The following is a 22,449-nucleotide window of genomic DNA, read 5'->3' on the forward strand; positions in this document are numbered from 1 at the left end:
TTCTAATATCTTTATTAACGATATATTTCACTTTATTTCGAAAAGTGACTTATATAACTATGCTGATGACAATACTTTATCATATAGCAGCAATGATGATCTACGATATATTGTAAACACTCTGGAACAGGAGAGTAGTATTTTAATTAAATGGTTCTCAGACAATCATTTGAAAGCCAATCCTGACAAGTTTCATGCTATTGCGATGGGCAGTAAGACTCAAAAAGAGAACATTACTTTTAATTTAGGTGGTAATGATATTCTCTGTGAGGAAGAGGTAAATCTACTTGGTATAACAGTTTATTTTGAATTGAACTTTAATAGCCATATCTCTGTTGTATGTAAAAGGCATCGCAACAATTAAATGTATTAAAACGAATTGGAAATCATCTCAGTAAATTAGGTAAACTTACAAGATATTGTTCTTTTGCACTAGAAAATTTCAACTATTGTCCATTAGTATGGCATTTTTGTCATGAAAGCAGTGCAAAATAGTTACTAAAGATTCAGGAAAGAGCTTTACGTTTTATTTATAATGATGATAAAAGTATATATGAGGAGTTGTTAATAAAGTCTAAGATGGCATCCTCAAGAGTTAGACGATTGAGATTTTTAGCTATACATGTATATTAAATAATAAACAAAATAACTCCTGTACATTATATGATAGTTGTTAAAGAAAGTTCATACTCTTTTAGGTAACTATACAAACTTGGTGAACATACCAAGAGTAAACACAACACAGAATGGGGGGATGCGTTCTTGCTCCTTTTGCAAATAGTTTGGCTTACTCAACTGACAGGTGCAACATCATCTCCTAAAATCTTTCATTTATTAGTTTAATCTGGCTGGCATGTTAGTTTTAATGCTTTTAGCTGCTTAGTGGCATCTGCTTTTAAATTTAGTCTGTATTGTTTTTATTATAGTGCTTTTTTGTGCTTGATTACTTGCATGTTATTTATAATTTGTATGTCATGTTGCTTTATATTTATGTGTATGTCTTGTGTTTATTTATGTCGATTTGAAAAAGCTCTACAGAGCTTATGTTTCTTGATTGATGTATCGACTTTAAATGACTTGGGTCGATTGATCTTTGTCCCCTTATCTAATTAATAGAAAATAGCAGAAAACTTTACCGTTTTTTTTTCACTTTGATAAGTACGACATTCAAAAACTACATTGATTTATCTTTTCATTGACATATATATAGCCATATACCCTCTAGACCCATTTAACTCGAACAATCCGCAGAAAGCACTTTCCGGTATTTATTTTATCTCCATAAAAGTAATATCCATGAGCCTCCTTGGGCGATTAATGGAAGCATTGATTGTACAGTATAGGGAATAAAATTTTCAAAATATATATTTCGGCAAAAAACATGAAAAAAATTGGCGCATGCGCAGCAATTATATTTTCAAAATGGATTTCATGATGAGGTACAGTTGTATTTATTGTCTATTTTGTTTTCTCATTGTTCACTATGTCCTACTAATTCTGACCAAATTTGATAAGTTACCAATTAAAATTGTTAAACCATATATGTTTAACTGATTCTTATGAGTAGCTACTCACTATGAATAGGTTATACCATAAAAAAAATGATAAATAACGATTTTCCTTGGGTGTACTAATCAAGCTATCCGCGGAAAGCACTTTCCAGTATTTATTTAATCTCCATAAAAGTAATGTCCATGAGCCTCCTGTCAATGTAATTTTTTTAAAACATAAATGGGCGATTAATGGAAGCATTGATTGAAAGTATAGGGAATAAATTTTCACAATACATAATTCGGCAAAAAAAAAAAAAAAAAAAAAAAATTTGAATAAAAATTGGCGCATGCGCAGCCATTATATTTTCAAAATGGATTTCATGATGAGGTACAGTTGTCTTTATTGTCTGTCTTGTTTTCTCATTGTTCACTATGTCCTACTAATCCTGACCAAATTTTATACGTTCCCGATTTAAATTGTTTTTAACTCTTATGTTTAACTGATTCTTATGAGTAGCTTCTCACTATGAATAGGTTATTACATAAAAAGATGATAAATAACGATTTTTCTTGGGTGTACAAATCGAGCAGTCCGCGGAAAGAACTTTCTGGTATTTATTTTTTCTACATAAAAGTAATGTTAATGAGCTTCCTGTCAATTTAATTTTAAAGCAGACTTTTGGTGATTTATTGAAGCACTGATTGGAAAGTATAGGAAATAGAATTTTCAAAATACATATTTCGGCCAAAAAAACAAAAAAAATTGAATAAAATTGGCGCATGCGCATCAGTCATTATATTTTCAAAATGGATTTCATGATGAGGTACAGTTGTAGTTATTGTCTATTTTGTTTTCTTATGGTTCACGATGTCCTACTAATCCTGACCAAATTTGATAAGTTCCCAATTTAAATTGTTTAACTATTATGTTTAACTGATTCTTATGAGTAGCTTCTCACTACAAATAGGTTATTACATGAAAAGATGATAAATAACGATTTTCCTTGGGTGTACTAATCGAGCAATCCGTGGAAAGCACTTTCTGGTATTTATTTTGTCTCCACAAAAGTAATGTACATGACCCTCCTGTCTATTCAATTTTAAAACAGACTATGGACAATTAATGGAAGCATTGATTGGAAAGTATAGGAAATAAATTTTCGAAATATACATTTTGGCAAAAAAATGAATAAAATTGGTGCATGCGCATCAGCCATTATATTTTCAAAATGGATTTAATGATGAGGTACAGTTGTAATTATTGTCTTTTTGGTTTTCTCAGGGTTCACTTTGTCCTATAATTCCAGACAAATTTTGATAAGTTCCCAATTTAAATTGTTAAACCATATATGTTTAACTGATTCTTATGAGTAGCTTCTCACTATGAACAGGTTATCACATAATAAAGATCCAAAGGAATTTTGGAATCCTGTAAATTAAATTCCCTCTCAGAAGAAATAGCTGAAATAAACTTGAATGAACAAGTTTTTGATGATCTTTTTTTCAAAGAAATTAACTCTTGTAATATAAAAAATAGCATAACCTCATTATTATGAATCTAAAAGAACTAGAATCTAATAAAGAAGATCCTAATCTCAATAACCCAATGACTACTAATCAGAAGAAATAAAAGCAATAAAATCCCTTAAAAATGACAAATCAGCAGGAGCAGGCCTCAAATGAAATGATTAAATCTGGTATTCAAAGTCTACTCACTCCTTTAAATAAGTCATTTAATCATATATTTCATTCTAGTATCTTCCCTAAAATATGGAATGCAAGTCATACATGTATTTCATGAATACATGAAAAAGGCAATAAACCAAACCCAAACAACTATAGGGGCATATCAATGACTTATCTTGGTAAACTATTTGATAAGATCAGGGTAGGAAACTCACTCAAATTGTAGTCAGTCCTGAATACAATTTTTCTTGATGGTTATATAAAGTTTTGCTAAAATTAGCCAGCCCTGCCAAAAATATTGACAGTTTCAGGCTAGTGAGCAAGCTATTATTTCTAACTCTGATAATTTAGATAATTCATGACAGATTAATCAAGTGCAAGAAAAGTATGGTTTAAAATAAAGAAATCCTTATCATTAAACAATCCTTGAAGTTTATTGAAAAATTATTTGATACTTTAGTTGTTCCTGTTATATTATATGGAACGGGGGTTTGGGGAGCTGTAAAAATTTACAGAGCTCTGACCCATATTGTAAAGACCTACAATTGTACACCTAAAATTTGTATAAGAAATTCTTTTAGTTCATTGTAAAGCAACAAATATGGACTGCTCAGCAGAATTAAATATAACACCCTTACACATCTGAGTCAAATTAAATGTTTTAAAGTTTATAGTTCATATTCTTAACTTTCCAGATTCTCTGATTCATGATGTTATAAAGTTACAGATACTCCTAGTAGTGTCTGGATGTCACACATCAAAAATATGTTGAATAATCTAGGCTTCAGTTGTCTAAATAAAATGGAATTTTACATACATGTAAATAGAATTTATAGCAACGAATAATTGATCATTCTAAACAAAATATGAATAATTTGAGATCAGCAAGTGAAACAAATTCTGTATTAGTGTGCATTCTTAAGCAATAGAAAAAGGGAGATATAATAATATGGACAGATATGAGAGAATTTGTAATTCTTGTAATAATGGTGATATTGAGGACGAACACCACTTTTTCTCAATATGTTCTCATTATACATAACAAAGAAAACAATTGATCAAAAAACTGAGAAAAAAAAAAGTTTTTCATACTTAAATTCATTTTCTCAATGAAAGAATTAATTTACTTACTTAAAAGCTGCTCGTACAGTACAATTTGATTTATTATAAACTTTAATAAATTAATTTGAAATAAATACTGTAATCTGATTGGTTAAAATAATTTTGTTATATCACATGATCAATGGATAAACAAAATATGTCATGCCCTATTTAGTTAAATTCAGAGCTACTTTTCTCATGTTTAAAGATAAAGATATGTTTTAAAATTAATTTATAAGAGTTTTCAATGATAAAAATTTTGTCTATTGAAAAATAACATAAATTTGCATATTGTTTATTGTGTGAAGTGCAATAAACAAAATATGCACATGGAAAATTTGTTATTTTTCAAAAGACAAAATTTTTATCGTGGCCAATCCTTAATGAAAGAACTTAATGAAAGAATGTTAGGAAATCAAAGTAAATACCTAAATATTTCTGTAAAAGTTAAACTACTGTCATATCATGCTCATAAAAATACTCATATGTGATTTTCTAATGTGTGTTACAAATGTGATATGTTGCTTTGTAATTCTTTATATTACATGCCATAAACATTTAATGTAAATGTGTTTGAGCTAGAAAATATTGTCTAAATGTGATACCAAGGCTGTTTGTCATCCTTGATGGTAAATGTACATGTACTTACAAATGTAGAACTTGAATATTGTGATTGGTTTCACTCATATGACACAGAAATAAAAGTCCCTGTTTATTATCTGGCATCTAGTTACATATATTTGATGAGGCCAAAAAAAAATATGTCTGTTTCAGGTTTCCCGATGGACCCTAATTTTTCTTCCGACCCTAATACATTTTTTCTCCAAAGTTAACAAATTGGTAATTTTCAATTTCCCGTATAATATGGATCATTTCTGGTAAAACCGAAGATACGTTTGAACCCGGGTCACAGTAGCATTTGAATAGGAGACTGATTTATATCACATAAATCCAAGTGTATTTCTGATGATGAGCACAATGGAAGCCACGAGTATCTTCATACTCCAGGTTTAATAAAACAAATGATTGAAACATAGGATGCTTACCCTACCGGTGCACCTGGTCCATGCTCCCAGTTTTTAGTGGAGTCCAAGTTGCTCATTTGCTTTTGTTACTTACTATGTTTGATTTTAGTTACTATATGTTCTTTGATGTGTGTGTCTGGTCTTTGTCCCTCGATTACATTCTTTTGATTATCGCTATAACCTTGGTTCTCTTGATTACTCTTTGATAACACTTTATTTATATAAATATGCATTTTTCACTTTGTCTTTCCAAAAATACATCAATGAACAGAGAAATTTGTAACTTTTTAAAATATATTTGAAGGTAACATTTTAAAATACAGTGTACTGATATTTTGTTCAAAATTCCTTAAAAAAAGTGTATTGTAATAAAAGACATGATTAATAGGTGTGTTTGTTGAAAATTAAACTTTCTACTTAAAACCAAACACTTTCATGACTTAAACATGATGCTATTTTACAAATATAGGATCAACTTTAAAAGTCGAGAAAAAAAAATTACAAAAAAAATTACAATATCTACCTACCCTATTTTTGGGAGGAATGTAACCCTAAACAGACATTTTTTTTTGGCCTAATACAGAAGGCATAAAAATCTACATTGATTTCATTTTTGGGAGTAATTCCCCTTTGAATTTTTAACCACTGAAACAGATTGTAAGTGCTACTCCCAAACTGAATCTCATGGAACTAACATGTAGTGGATAACAATTTTAAGATAAAGGATATCATATGTAATATTGTTCCCTCTTCAATCATTGAGTGTTCAAATGAGAGTTTTCAAGATCTGGCAAACAGATCCTCGAAACTGGTGATTGCTTCCATTTTACACCACCTGAATGCTGATTGGTTAATATTTATTTTAGCATAGACCATGAAATACACTGAGAGTGTTCAAAACTAGCCCATAAAAGAGGGATACCCTCTGCCCTTTCTGCACCCCTCTGATCACATTTTGTTATATAAAATGATGAATGATCTGTTAAAATTTTTTGCAAAAGTGTTAAATAAGTTTTTAAATTTTTAAATTTATGTTTAAATTGATGTTTAAATCCATTGCATATGTGAAAAAATTACAAAAAAAACCAATGGAATCCGTAAAAATTAATATTACATGTACTAAAAACTGGGAGCAAGGACTTTCGAATATAATGCAGGGATTCTTTTGAAATTTACATATTGTGATAGAATGTGGCACAAATATAGTCAGTAACTGTCATTATTTATTTGAAAACTAACCAAGAAGTAGATGAAATGAAGTGTAAACAAGACATGTGCTTACCTGAGTATTCATCATTGTTATTTTTTTCACCAAGGTATTTTTTACCCAGGTTAATGTCCTGTTGGCAATCTTTGGAAGTAATGGTTGTCGTTTTTTTCACAATATTCTGTAGGCGTCTATTGACTTCTATTGCTTCAATTGCATTACTACAAACTTATTTCATTTTATCAGCAAAATTCTGTAGAATCAAAACTGAACAAATTTGGCAGCTAATGCAGCTTTAACAATATACACGACTAAAACAAAACTGTGATCAGATACAATGTAACTGATAATGGGTCATCGACTATGAATCTGTCAGTCATTGATCCATCAAATAGTACATGTACATGTTATCTGGAAACTTTCATCCTTTTGATTTTTGTGGGAGTTACACTGCTCTGAACTTGAAAGATTTTCCAGGCTATACAACTGAGATTTTCATTAATGTTTCTCTTCTGAAATTACTCAACTGAATCTTATAAAACTTGGCAGTTACAACCAGTAGTTCTTAGTTCAATCAATTAGAAAGTGGGACAGTCGTTTGTTCATTCATCTACATGTAGGTATATTCTGAAAACCAATAACAAACCTGAATGTTACGGTATTGTGACTTGTGCTACAATGTTACATGTATTTGGGTGTGACATTTGTATTTCTTATGATTACAAAACAGTTTTACAGATGTAAAATATGGTATCTGTGATCTAGTGTTGAGGTTGTTGTCATTGAGCATTTTTAGGGTTTCATAAGTTTTCATTGCATAAAATTCAGCAACCCTTTTTAAGCCATTTGCTGTTTCATTCTTAGCTTCATCTTGATAGCAGGCTTGGATTTTGTGTAAATTTTCCAGCTGAGTTAAGTCAATAAACTTTAATTTGTAGAAATGATTTATTTTTTACTTCATTAGGTTCACTTACTTTTAATTGAACAAAACATAATCCTTCATGAGAATAATTTGAAATTTAACATGAAGGCTCATTTTGATGAATGTACTGTGTGTAAGCATTTAAATAAATGACACAATACATTAAAAACTCCCGATATAAACTTCAGATATATGGACACTGTGGTTTAAAAGAAATTGTTGAATATCTGAATCCTTAATAATAATAATAATGATAATAAATAGTAAGTACCGATACATGTATGTTTTATTTAGTTATATATAATAAAAACTTAAGCTATGGTGAGATTTTGACTGTCATACTGCCCGGGATTGTTCATACCATACTTTTCCGCATATTTTTCAGAATTAAAGCATTTGTTAGAGATGGAGAGACAAGCAGTCAGGTAGGTAAAATTAGGATTTCTAGAGCAGTTTAACAAATATATTGATCATATACAGTCGAACCTCGTTAAGTCAAGCATGCACAAATGTTGGAGTTATCTGAAGTTTGAGTAATCTGAGGTCAAAGACCAGAAATACTAGTAGTATGGTACACGGTACTTGGTAATGTCTTCCGTTTAATATTTGAAGATGTTTTTTTTGTATGTTGTATTCATTTGAGTTCAAGTCATCGTAGGGAAAATAGTTCTGGAGTAAGGGGAGTTTTGCTGAGACTTCATAATTAGTTCGAGTTATTCGAGATTTCAACTAATCCAAATGTGAGTCACATTGAGGTTCGACTGTATTAGCATTGGCATCAGCAATATATGTTGGTTTAGGGAATAGAATAATGAGTTTTTAAAGAAAAATTATTTAATGAATAATTTAATATGTTTATGGATGTATATAAAATGTACTTACATCCATACAAAATAAGTTTAAAACTTAGCAAATTGCAACAGAAAATATTTTGGTTTAAATATAAACATGTAGCATTATGTCCCATATACATGTGTACACAGGAAAAAGCCTGAATAAATCTCAGTTGATGAAAACTCAGGATAAGCATTTCAAAATTCGTATTGAAATTACATTTGAAAGGGAAGACAACTCCATATGAATAATTTTTTTGTCAAATTTTTGTTCCTTTTTTTTTTCTGTTTCATGTAAAGTATGATACATGAATTGATTTTTTCTTATTGAGTAATGTAGATTATGAACCACTTAATTTGTGGTAGGTCAATCATACTGCAGTTACATTTGCATCACTACTGTACAATTCTATATCCGTTTCTTCAATATATACACTAACAGGTCATGGATTGATTTACAATGTAACTATTCTTATTAGGACAGGTCTACATGAACTACTCATGTTAGGTTAGTGGGATTTAGTGTATATACATGTATATATATATTCCTCTATGGACCATTGTCAAATTCTAAGATTTTTTTTCTGCACCCTACCCTCAGCAGATAATCAGCTTGAAAATCTTGTGATTTTTAGGAACAATATGGTATACAGCTTTCTGTAACCTAACTTTAGGAACTCAATTTTGCTACTGGTTTTGTTAGGATCACAAGTGCTTGACCTGCAGAATTATGAGTCATTCAATTTTGTGTTTATTTCTGTAAATTTTTTACCTTTATCTCGAAATAATGTATTTCAGAAAGAAAAAAAAAAACAGTAGTTTTTTTAAACAGACTACAGTGCATCAAATCAGTTGAAAACTACACCTTTGAGCACACCAACAACTCTTTCATCCTTATATTTAATGCATAACAAATTGTTCATTTCATATTTGAAAGGGAACCAAGGTTATATCAGTAATCAAAAGAATGTAATCCAAGGACAAAGCAAAAATTGCATGGAAGACACAGATAATAGAATTTGAACCATTTGTTGTACAGGGCTTGCAACAACATAAATTTTCAATTTTCACTAAATGCTAAGAATTGTTGCCATAGAATATTTTTTATCTGTCATAAAATGAAAATGGCATTTCACTATCGGACACTAGAGTGTAATTATTCACAACACTATTTCCAAATGGGAAAGGGAGGAGGGGGTCCTCACTTTCACTAAAACCTAAAAATAGATCCAGTTGAAATTAATCTAATGCAATGTTTCGAAATACACCCACACATACGTAGCTTTTAAACTTTAAAATAAAAACCACTGTCATGAAATGTTCCTGTCTATAAATTAAGGCTAAAAAAAGGAGATACTTTTTCAAACATCAGTTTTTCAGTAGCCACCACAAGCCTCAAGTACCCCATAAAACACACATTTGTGAGCTGCTAGCTTTCAAATTCAATACCTTTGGTTCCTTACTTTCCGTATTATTCTTTTTCGAAAATATTGTTTTTATTATCAACCAATCATGAATGTTTCTGTATTTTCCATTGGGCTACAAATTGTTGGGGTAAAGATCTTGCTGAATACCAAGGAGACATAATTACGTTATTGTAACCACAAGCACTATCAAATTTGGAATAATAGTTTCTTTGTGAAACAGATGAGACATACATTTGGTATCTGTGTGACAACAGTTAATTTTTTTAATAAAGCTTTAAGCAAATGCTTTTGTCCACACTAATTTTTATTTTTTATTTTATTTTATCAATCAGAGTATGAGTTCAGGGAAGACACAGACAAAATTTGTTCCACTCAGTAAGTACATGTGTGTTTCAAAAAACAAGTCTGAGGTACATTTTCATATAATCTTCTGTTTGTATATATCATTATTATACACCCCTTCCCCCTCACTATCATTCGGGTATATTGTTATAGCTAAGGTTTTCCATCCTTCTTCTGTTTGTACTTCCATTATACAAAGGGGTTATCATCCCTTATCTGTTCCACCTCCCACACCCCTGAATTAAATTTAATTAAACATCCATAGATATTTATGATACCCATTGAACACCTGGATCCTTTTAGCCTACCTGGCCAATAGGCCATGTGAGCTACTGTCATCACTATGTGTCTGTAGTCAGTCGTTATCATCTGAAAATTTTTTTCAAACATTTCCTCTGAAACTACTACTCGATAGATAAACTAACCAAACTTAGCATGAATGTTCCTTTGGGTATTTTTAATATTGCTTGTGTGGGGATTTCTGATCTGGCAAAAAAAGAATGACCGCAAATACCAAAAATAGAACATAGGGTCAAATTGTAGAATTATGCAAATTACTCAAAAACAGTTCAGTTTAGCTAAAATCTGATGGGAGTAAAATTGTTCAGCATGATGGGATGGACCTATGCCAAAATTTTCAGAAAGGTCGGTTCACAAATGAATGAGTTGCGGGTTGTGAAATACAACTTTTCCCTGAATTTCTAACTTCTTCTCTGAAACTACTGGAGGGATAAAAAAAACAACGTATGAAAGAGTAACCAAGGGTACCAAGGTTATCAGGGTAATCGAAAGAATGTAATCCAGGGACAAAAACCAGACATGGAAAACAGACATACACAACAAAGAACATAAAGTAACTAAAATCTTACATACAAAGTAATGAAAGCAAATGAGCAACTCGGACTCCACTAAAAACTGGGAGCATGGACCAGGTGCACCGTTAGGATAAGCATCCTCTGCTTTTCTATAAACACCTGCCGAGTTGCTCATAAAAAGTCAAGTCCTGGGTAAACAAATGAGGAAAAGAAAACCCGTTGAATAAATCAGTTTTCATGGTGCAGATGGATACACCATAACGATCCAAGAGTTCATGATGACGACCATAAAACTTCTGTAGTGATGACTTCAATCTTGTAGCAACATAATCCTGTTCTAGAAGCTTATTTGTTAGAGTTCTAGCGTGATACAAAAAGTCTGCGTAGTTTCGGCAAGCTCTGGCATAACGTATGAGTTGTGATATGAACACTCCATACGCAGGTGCTGAAGGGATGTTGCCACAGATGAAAGGAAAGTTGACAATTCTGAATGAAAAGTCATCACGTTTGTCGTAAAGTTTGGTCAATAGTTTTCCTTTACCATTGATTTCTAAGTGTAGGTCAAGGTATGAGGCTGAAAATTATGTAAAACATGTTTAGCAGTCTATGCATGTGGGTTTTTGGTCAAAAACATGACCATAGGAGATAAAGACAAAGAACTATGCAAATAACTCAAAAAGAGTTGGGTTTAGCTAAAATCTGACAGTGATTGAAATTGTTCAGCAAGATGGGATTACCTATGTGTATGTTAACAACATAATTTTCAGAAATATAGGTTGACAAATGAATGAGTTACAGGTCCTGAAACGGATTTTTAAAAAATCTCTCAGACAACTTGCAGGATGGATTGTAACATTGCATGAAGCTAGGATATCTTTAACAATTTTTTTGTGGAAAACATGGCCACCACTAATAAAAGTTGACGACTTGTTGAAATAATTTGAAAACCCAAGAGTTTAGCCTAATTTTAATTAAGGGTGGGGGGTATGAAATTGATCAGCATGGTGAGATGGACCTTTGTTTTAATTTTTGTAAAGAATTGTTGTTCAATGTTGGAGTTATTGCCCTTAAAGAGAAAAAATGACAAAGATTTATTTTATAATATGAAAACTGGGTGGGTAACTAAGATGCTCTGCATTGATTAAATGATTCTTGTGACAATGGTATGCAAGGTCAAGAGTCTAGCTTTAGAAAGCTGTAAAAACTATTTTTGACCAGGAGAGTGATTCAGGCTCTCTAGAGCCTCTAGTTTCAGATTTTGATCTACATTTATTTATGAGTATTGGGACACTGGGGTACCCTGATCTCTTATTGGTAACTCTTTTCACACCACTTGATGGAATTTATTGGAACATTCACAGAGTCTTTCTTACATATTCCCATTGTGCACCTCTTATTATAGATTTTGATCCAAATCAATTACATTTTGGAGGTCAGAAGGTACAATTTTTATCAAATGGGGGAGTTTGATTGCATGGCTTTTATATTTAAAAAAGTATGTGAAAGATTTGTATCAATTATGTAGATGCACATATGCATAAACAAAATTTAATTATCCAATGAATGAAGGGAGATAACCAACAAAACTTCAGGTTTTACATATTTAAATAATAAGTAGACCATAGAAATATGGCTTTCAATTTATGGTTTATGCTTACAGCTCCAAACTAAGGCCGGGACCCTAACTTTTTTATATGCAATTTTCTGATATTCCAGAAATTTCTGTCTTTTCTGTTACCAGTACCAGTATTTATCATATTAAATCAAGAAACTACAATTGATCTGCCACCCCCCCCCACCCGCCAAAACCTACCGATCCTATTTTTTTTCAGCAAGTGACAGTAAACACACGTAATTTTTATTTTGGCCTAAATACTTGTATTTTTATAGCCTTGCTTACTAGACAGACATACTTTTATGTTGTTTTTTCTTGTGCCCATTTGTCTGACTCTGTCTTTTATACTATGCACTGTAACTCCAATATGCTTCTACAAACTCTAGTAGAACGTTGATGACGAAGTCATTTTATTTGATTAAGGTGAGCTTCCTCTCAATTTTTATAATCTGACTTTTTAGCTTACCTGGCTATAGGCCTTTTTAGCTATTGCCATCACTTGGCGTCCGTTCTTGTCGTGGTCAACAATTTTACAAAACTCTTCAACTCTGAAACTACTGGACCAATTGAAACCAAACTTGGTATAAATATTTCTTGGGGTATCCTGCATAGAACTGTGGTGGTGATTTTTGATTCGTCGAAAAACATGGCTGCCGTTACTAAAAATAGAACATAGGGGGTCAGACAGTAGTTTTTTTACATATATCTCCTAAAACATTAGGTGTAGCTAAATTTTGACAAGGTAAAAGTGTTAAGCATCATGAGATCTATCTCTGCTCAAATTTTGGTTTTAATCCGTTAAACCGTTATTGCCCTTTTTCAACGATTTTTGCCATTTTTAATGTTATTTCTTTAAAAATCTTCTCCTCTGACACTATTAGACCAATTGAAACCAAACTTGGTATGAATGTTCCTTTGGGTATCCTGCATAGAATTGATGTGGAGATTTTTGATTCATTGAAAAACATGGCCGCTGTTACCAAAAATAGAACATAGGGGTCAGACAGTAGTTTTTCACATATATCTCCTAAACTGTTAGGTTTAGCTAAATTCTTTCAATTGCTGAAATTATCCTTATTGTAAGGCCTGATAAAGTCTCCAGGGATAAAAGTTGTCATATGATTCCTTGTAAGAGTTATTGTCCTTGAAAGGTGAAAAATTACCAGGTGAGCGATTCAGGCTCGTGAGAACCTCTTGTTGGTTTTTGATTATGTGTATGAGACTTGATAGGTAACACAATTACAGGATTGTTGTTTTTGGACACTAACTCAAAAATATTTCAGTAATGTCAATGAAATTTCAGTGAATTGTTTATTTGTACATGTATTGATGGAAGCTCCCTATTAATATTTGTGAATTTTTTATTTGCCAATTTGGAGTTATTAAAATGCATAAAAAAACAAGGAAAGACTGCACTATTTTCAAGTCAATGGTGGTAGTACCCATTTTTAAATAGTTAATATCTATACAATTGATGTAAGCTCCTTATCTTTTCATTTTCCAGTGATGACTTTTATTCATAAATAGAGAGGAATTTCCCAAATTGCACACTGAATTAAAAATCCTTTAAGTAGTTTTCATGCAAATTTATTGACTTAATTGTTTATTTCCATTATGTATTCTCTCTGCTTTTTTACATTATTTTGAATAATACATTTTTGGGTTATGGGACAGACTGAATTCATTCACAAAATTGATAATTTCCAATTAACAGGCTGTAACTCAATACCACTGCCACCAAAGGCTGTGACATACACAATTGGTGAATTTCTAGATTTCAGGTTTTGATTTTTATGAGCTAGATTATAATACATTCACTTACAGCACCACATACCTCACTGCAATATGTCAACCATTAAGCAACCAGTCATTCTTAAGGAGGTAGACCTTGGTGGGGACATACATGTAACTCATGAAGTCAGTGATATGATTGTATCATATTGAATTTTACCAAAGGCTATCAAGCTTTCATTTGACACAGAATGAAATTAATTTAAGTTACTTTGATGCTTACATGACATTGATGTAAAAATGCTGAATACAAATGTTCCGATGATTTGTAAGGGTTTTGTCCCTTACTCTAGGTCTACCTCCTTAAATTAAAAAGAATAAGATCACCCATACATACTTGTTCTATTTATTATTAGCTTCAGATACCAACATCAATAATGGTATACAAAATGTACTATGTTTGCTTTTTTTTTTGTGTAGGTGTCATTCCAAACCAGGAACCAGAAGCCTGTTTGATTTTTGTAAGTACAGATTTATTTTATCTAAGCTCAGTGACATCCTTTCATTTGTCATTTCAATCTATCAAAAGCAGACCAACAATAGACTAGACTTGCCGCAAATCCATCTATATATATATAGTCTGACAATAGACCAATGTTTCGTATTTGTAAAAAGTGACATATTTTAAGCTTAGGGACAGTGTTCTTCCACTTCATTGAATCAAAATTTCATAGTAAATTTTTAAACATTTTAAACTGAAACTGAATAGAGACTAAAATCAGAAAAAAAAATATGATTCGCCTTTACACTATCAATGAATTTTGCTCTGCACATAAAGTTGCAAATAAGTTTTATTGCATATTATACAAGTATATTTAACTGTTATTATAAGTTTTATTTGTCTTGTTTGTAAGTATTAGTTATTACACATGATGATGACTGTTAAAAAGTGAAACACTCTCAGTAAGTTGGAACAATTTGTCATTAAAGATGTTGTCCTCTCATCCATTTTATTTATTATTTATACACATGTATGTGTTAATTCTGATCTTAATCTAAATCAGATGATGTACTTGCTTTTCATTTTAGGTATTCAGTTTATTAGGAAAGGCTGTCTTGAAGGTTAGTATCAATCTAGTAATACCTGAACACTGTGGATATTTACATGTATTTCTTAGTTATTAGTATCCCCCATTCTATTGCAATCAGCTAGTTTGTCTGTCATTCAATTCATCAGTTTGTCTGTTACATATTTTTATGTCCCCGCGACAAACTGTCGGGTGCATATTAATTTATCCCTGTCCATCCGTCCGTCCATCCATCTAGATCTGTCCGGATTACACGTGATCATAGCTTGTCCGTGTATTTCCTAATACAGTTTTTGAACTACATCTAAAATATTTTACAGGATATTTCTACACATGATGAAGGTGTGCAGGGCCAAAGGATTTTGATTTTCGTGAAATTTTACGGAAATTGCTGATAGTTACACTTAGTCGTATTGCTCAGAAACAGGACTGTATGGCTTGTCTGGCTATCTCCTCGTACAGTTTTTGAACTACATTTGAAATATTTTACAGGATATTTCTACACATGATGAAAGTGTGCAGGGCCAAAGGATTTTGATTTTTGTGAAATATTACGGAAATTGATGATAGTTACACGTTGTCATTTTACTCAGAAATATATGGATCATGGCTTGTGCGATTATCTCCTCATACAGTTTTTGAACTACATCTAAAATATTTTACAGGATAATTTCTACACATGATGAAGGTGTGCAAGGCCAAAGGATCTTGATTTTCATGAAATATTACGGAACTGGGTTATACTTAGACTTTGTTATTTTTGTCAGAAATATATCCCAAGCAACAGTTAGGGACTTGTTATGGGGTGGATTAAAATTGTTTATGTGTCCATTAATATGTCCATCGGTCCCCTTTTTCTCATCACAACTAGTCTGACACTACCAAACAGAATTTCATGACACTATGTGGCCAGGATACAATACGTAAATATGCATATATTTAGGAATTTCTGATCCCCAAATTGATCCCTTGGAAGGATTTCTGAATCTGCAAACCATGTCTTCATACAAAAATAAACATGTGCCTAATTTGGCAAATCTAGCAAGCACATTTGATTTCTTAATAAAATATAAAATCATTACTAACAAAAGAAGCTTGGGCTCCTGTGATAAACAGGTATTCTAGTTTTTAAACATACTTGTATTTTTATGGACAAATTACAAATTATAAACTACTCATTGTTCATCAAAGATAAAACTTGCCTAAGCTGATTGAATTGCATTATTTAGTAAAAAATCAAAAGAAATCAGTTATTTAGTGCATTCCAAAATAAGTTTCAGATAACAATGATAAATTGACCTTATTTTCTTCCTGCTTTAAAGCAGAATTCTGCTTTTTCCAATCTGTATATTACAATTAAGATTTTATTTTGACTATTTACTTCTGATTTTGCTTTGTTGACTTAGTATAATCAGGTTTGTCTTAGGTACAGTGCTGGTACCAGAACACTAAAGCTGATGACATGAATATTTGTAATATCTTTCTCAGTAGAAAAGTACTTAAGACTTGAAGCCCTTTAAATGAATTTTATCTCTCTATGCTTTCCTGTTATGGTCTGTTAATCTGTGGATCATCACACATTCAAAAATTGCTTCATTATACATGTACTAATCAGACGCAATGAATTAAGTGTAAGTATTTGTAAGAATCAGGCAAATTGGAAAAAAATCTGAAACGTGCATGTCAAAAACACACCAATCTGACAATGAAATACCACTCAAGGATGCTTTCTCTATTTGGAAAAAGACCATTATATGATCTCTGCATAACTGGCTTTCCTCAGAAATTTTTCAATAGAATTTAAGAAAAATGAGGATTTGAACAGAGTTATCTGTTCATTTTCAGTGCATTACCAGTGGCATTATAATATGCAAACACTAATGAAAGTTTTTGTTATTTGAAATGAACACTATTTGATCTCTTCATCACTGGAGATTTTTTTTTTTCATTTTGATGTTAAGAATGTGGGTTTCAGAAATCGAACACTGAAGTGTTCAGTTGCAGTGCAAATCAGTGAAATTATGAATTGTTTCCCATATTGGATGGAAAGTCTTGATGGTTGAATAAGTTCAATTACAATTTCAAAGTGAGGGGGTTATTTTCATACCATGTTTCACTGACTGCCTGATTCTTACAGAGTATGACACTTTATTTCAGGCCCTTCAAGATGGAAACATGGGTAACATGGGTGATGGTGAACAGGACAAGAAGAGTATTACACCCTCTCCGTTTGAGGGACGAGATGGAGACCATAATGATGATGAAGAAAGCATGCAGAATAATGGGCTGATGCAGAATGGACTTGATGATGAAAATGTGTTCAGGTATAGTTGATACATGCAATGAAGAACAGAGTTGCCTACCCTTATGAATTTTGCAAAGGGAGTGATTTTCAAGCAATTTTAGACACCTACAAATGTTGCCAGATTCCTCACAATTTAGAGGATGCCAAAATGGTCATTTTGATGATTATCATTAATGATATTAGGAAACAACTTTTTTGGACAGAAAATGAACCTTTTTTTTTTATATAATTTTTTTTTTAGTAAACCTTGTTGTTTTCATCAGAAAAGGGTAGGTAACTCTTGTTTAGAATGTATTTGGTAGTTGTAATTAGGTGAAACACCCCCTACTGGTGTCTCTGTAATATATCTCTTTTATTAATTTATGCCTTAATGGATTTCAAAATAAGTTAATGAGGAATATATTTGAGGCTTTGAATTGTACTAATTAAGCCGACTTGGTCTTGTAACTTTCCTGACTGAATGACATATGGTGCATATAGTGAAGGCAGATTCTTCTTGAACTTTGTATTTCAATTTACTGGGAACAAGATAAGAGAGTCTGATACACATTCTGATCAATTATTATTTACATAGATTTGATGTACCATATTTTGGTGTGTATTATGCACATTTTTCATATAAATTATTTCAAGAGTGTGGGTCAGGGCTTTCATTGTCTTTTCAGTGAGCTGGCTTTGTAGAGAAATTGGACCGTCTACACCTTCAAAATGTATGAAAGGGGGAATGGGGCCCATTGTGATTTTGAACCATCCATTTCCACTTTTAGAACTGTCTACATTTTGACAGTAGCCGGTTCTTAATGAAATTTTTGATGGGGGTGCATATTATACAGCAATATATAAGTATTGGCCATGGAATAAAAGATTTTTGTAAGAGAAAAGACATTTCTTATGATAAACAAAGAAACCAGAGGTGAAATGTTACTTAAAGAAAGTTTTATCTAATCACCAATTCAAATACATCTTATCTGAATAACATGTTTCAGACAAAGGTTGTACAATATTTTTTTCTTTATATATAACATGCTTAGAGATTAAAATGAAAAATCAAAAAGTAACCAAAGTCCTTTTATGTCAAAACCTCCTTATTAAATGCTTTTGCTGCTGAAAATGATAATGAAACTTATTTTGATGTTTTTTTACTATTTTCTTCTTAAAAGTATGTTTTTGAAAGACAAAAATTGTAAAATTTCAGTAACAAACAAAGCCAGAAAAGTCTGATTTTCAGGACTTTTTGATTTTTTTATGAACACATCATGGCCAATAAGTTGACCAAACAAGTGCAAAATATCAGTCTTTTGTTTTACTAAATGCTTTAAGTCACACCTTTTGACCTTCAAAATTGCACTGCATACAAAATATAAATGTGTTTTATACATTCTAAAATACAGTACTTAGCTTGGTCATAACATATGGCTTACTTTATCCCAAAAGGAGTTCTAGAAAATTTCTAGGAAATTTCTTTATTTTATCAAGCATTATTCTAAATTGGTTTTAGTAGGCCTGTAGTTAGATTTTGATTGGCCATTCTTTATGATTACTTCCACAAAGTTGTTCAGATCAGAAATGACCTTTTTTCAGTTTTTCAGAACAAATTATGCATATGATTCTTCTTTGCCTTTCTAATACTTTTCTTGATTTCTTGCTGCATACCATTCAGCCATTAACAGCTAGATACATGTATGATATATTTATTTGAAGAAGAAGTAGCCATCAAAATTCACCTATAGATGATGGCAAGATGAACCAGATAGTTGGTCCAAACAATGGAGATAGTGACATTTTTGACAACCAGAACCAGTTTCAGCAGCCTGGTTTCCAGTTAGACCCTCCTTCTTTTGAATCCATGGGACTAGAACCTGGTCATTTTGAGTACAACAATCAGATGATGCCCGTAATGGACAGTCCAAATTTTAATATGGACTATGCTCAGGTAATACTATTAGAATACCTTGTGCGGTGAGGATTCTAGTCTTCTTGATATTAAGAATCTTTTGCACATACGTTTGGTCTCAGAAGGGCAGATATTATTGAGACCAAATTGAAATTTATTGACATAACAATAATGCAACAAGGATGATTTTTTATCCACTTTTTAGCAGAATTCTGCTAATTGAAACTTAGATTTTACCCTTACAATTCTTTTTTTTTTTTTTGACTGTTTAATTATTTCTGATTTGACCAATTACTGCTTTGTTTGATGACCTTGTAAAAGCATCCCTGATGCAAGAGCTAGATTCCATGATTGTCTGACTTTCATTGGTCAGATTCATTTAAAAAAAAGGGGACAGACTGAAAAATTACCCGGTTTTTCACATTTCGTGTAGAATTGAGAATTAAAAGCTTATTAATATCTTGCAGACCGTTAACTTACTATTGCTTCCAATTTTATCATGTTGATTTTAGAATCTGGTTTTCTACCACATTTACAACAGTATAAGTGTTATCTCTATTATTTTTATTTAATCTGTTAAGTTATCTACAATTTACATAAAGTTTAGTTGTAACTTGTTATTTGTCTGTTAAAACTTCAAAATAACAATTTTTAGCTGTGCAAGTTTAAAAAAATAGGGAGACAAATTTATATTTCAGAAATGCAGTGATTGAATCAGATAAGGCCATGCACTATTTATCGCATTCAGAATAAAAAATGTTCCATCAAAGTCAAATATTTACCAAAAAATTGAAAGAATGGCCCATTAAAATTCTGAAAATCATTCAAATTGGTTCATTCTCAAATTTAATCCCAATCACTGTAAATGTCATTAGACAATATTAGAAAAATGAGTATTTTAACAGAGTTATCTGTTCATTTTCAGTGCATTACCAGTGGTATTATAATATGCAAACACTAATGAAAGTTTTCTTTATATGAAATGAACACTATTTGATCTCTTCATCCCTGGAGATTTTTTTTTTCATTTTGATGTTATGAATGTGGGTTTCAGAAATCGAACACTGAAATGTTCATTTGCAGTGCAAATCAATGAAATTATGAATTGTTTACCATATGGGATGGAAAGTCTTGATGGTTGAATAATTTCAATTACAATTTCAAAGTGAGGGGGTTATTTTCATACCATGTTTCACTGACTGCCTGATTCTTACAGAGTATGACACTTTATTTCAGGCCCTTCAAGATGGAAACATTGGTAACATGGGTGATGGTGGACAGGACAAGAAGAGTATTACACTCTCTCTGTTTGAGGGACGAGATGGAGATCATAATGATGATAATAAAGAAAGCATGCAGAATAATGGGCTGATGCAGAATGGACTTGATGATGAAAATGTGTTCAGGTATAGTTGATACATGTACTGAAGAACAGAGTTGCCAACCCTTATGAATTTTGCAAAGGGATTGATTTTCAAGCAATTTTAGGTGCCTTCAAATGTTGTCATATTCCTCACAATTTAGAAACTTACTGAAAGTTTTCTAATTTTCAGATTTTATTTGACTCTTGAAACTATTATACAAATGGATATTTCAGTTTAAAAAATCCATAAAAACGATGTTTAGCGTAGTCGTGATGAAAATTGTGGTGCCCAGTTGTGATAAAGATGCCAAAATGGTCATTTTGATTAAACAACTTTTTAGGACAGAAAATGAACCTTCTTTTTTTTTTTTTTTTTTATATCAAATTATTTTTTTTAAGTAAACCTTGTTGTTTTCATCAGAAAAGGTTAGGTAACTCTTATTAAGAATGTATTTGGTAGTTGTAATTAGGTGAAACACTCCCTACTGGTGTCTTTGTAATACAGTAGATTCCGCTTAATTGCATAGCCTATTTGCCAGTAAAAATTATGCAAATAACCGGGCTATTCTTATAACCGAAATTACGATTTTACCGGAAGTGCGAGTTCAGGTAAGACGACGATACTGTGGATCAACCAGGGATATCACTGTTCAACATTTCTGATCTGGTATTTAATTGTTATGGACCTTCTCATTGTATTGTTCTTTTATCAATAAATAATAATATCTATTGTGTTTGTCTTGTTTATTGACCTTCTTTACGCTGTGTGTATTTATAAGTAAAACCACATGTTTCTCATCTATAAATAGTCAAGTAATTTCCTGACTTTTCTACGAAAGCAAATCCCATATTTCATATTTCAGGCAGGATTCAGTGTAATAATCATCAATGTTAGCAGTTTTTGGGCTTTTGAAATGGTCTGTGTGTTTTTATTCCTCTGTTCATTGTACACTGATAGTTGTGTATTATACGCGTCATTGACCTCGATATATTCCTATGAAGAGTGGATAGTATGGGGCACCTTAGGGTAGTTGAATTTCATTAGGCATTGTACTGAATGAATGACTTTTAATTTTCGTATATTTATGCCTAGTAACCCAAGCTCACTCAAAACTGTTCAGCTCATTAAAGAAAATTAAATTTACATTGATAATCATTTGTAGTCGGAAGAATTTAAATAGGGACAAAAAAGACCCCAAGCCGAACCTCAAGCCGCATCATAAGGTGATGTTCGGCATGTCGTCAGAAGTCATTGTTCACCTAGGTACTTGTTTATTTTAATGTAATTAGAAATCATTTATATTGTCTTTTATGTCCATGATTTTTTAATCCATTATTAACACCTCCTGATTGATGATAATCTAGTTTTTACAACAATAAATATGATTGACATATTTATGACCCGAAGGCTTAAAATAGAATTTGGGAAAACCTGTTTTTACCTGGACGAGGCAAAATTCTCTATGCAATAAACCGAAATGCACCTCCAAGGCCTATGCAAATAAGCGATTTTTTCCCTAATAGAATAATAGGAAATGGTTTTGTGCAGGAGAAAATTATGCTAATAACCGAAATATGCAATTAAGCGATATGCGATTAAGT

Source organism: Perna viridis, chromosome 8 (assembly GCF_037379345.1).
Source record: "Perna viridis isolate PV_CMFRI_1.1 ecotype Kerala chromosome 8, ASM3737934v1, whole genome shotgun sequence".
NCBI classification, from domain to species: Eukaryota; Metazoa; Mollusca; class Bivalvia; order Mytilida; family Mytilidae; genus Perna; species Perna viridis.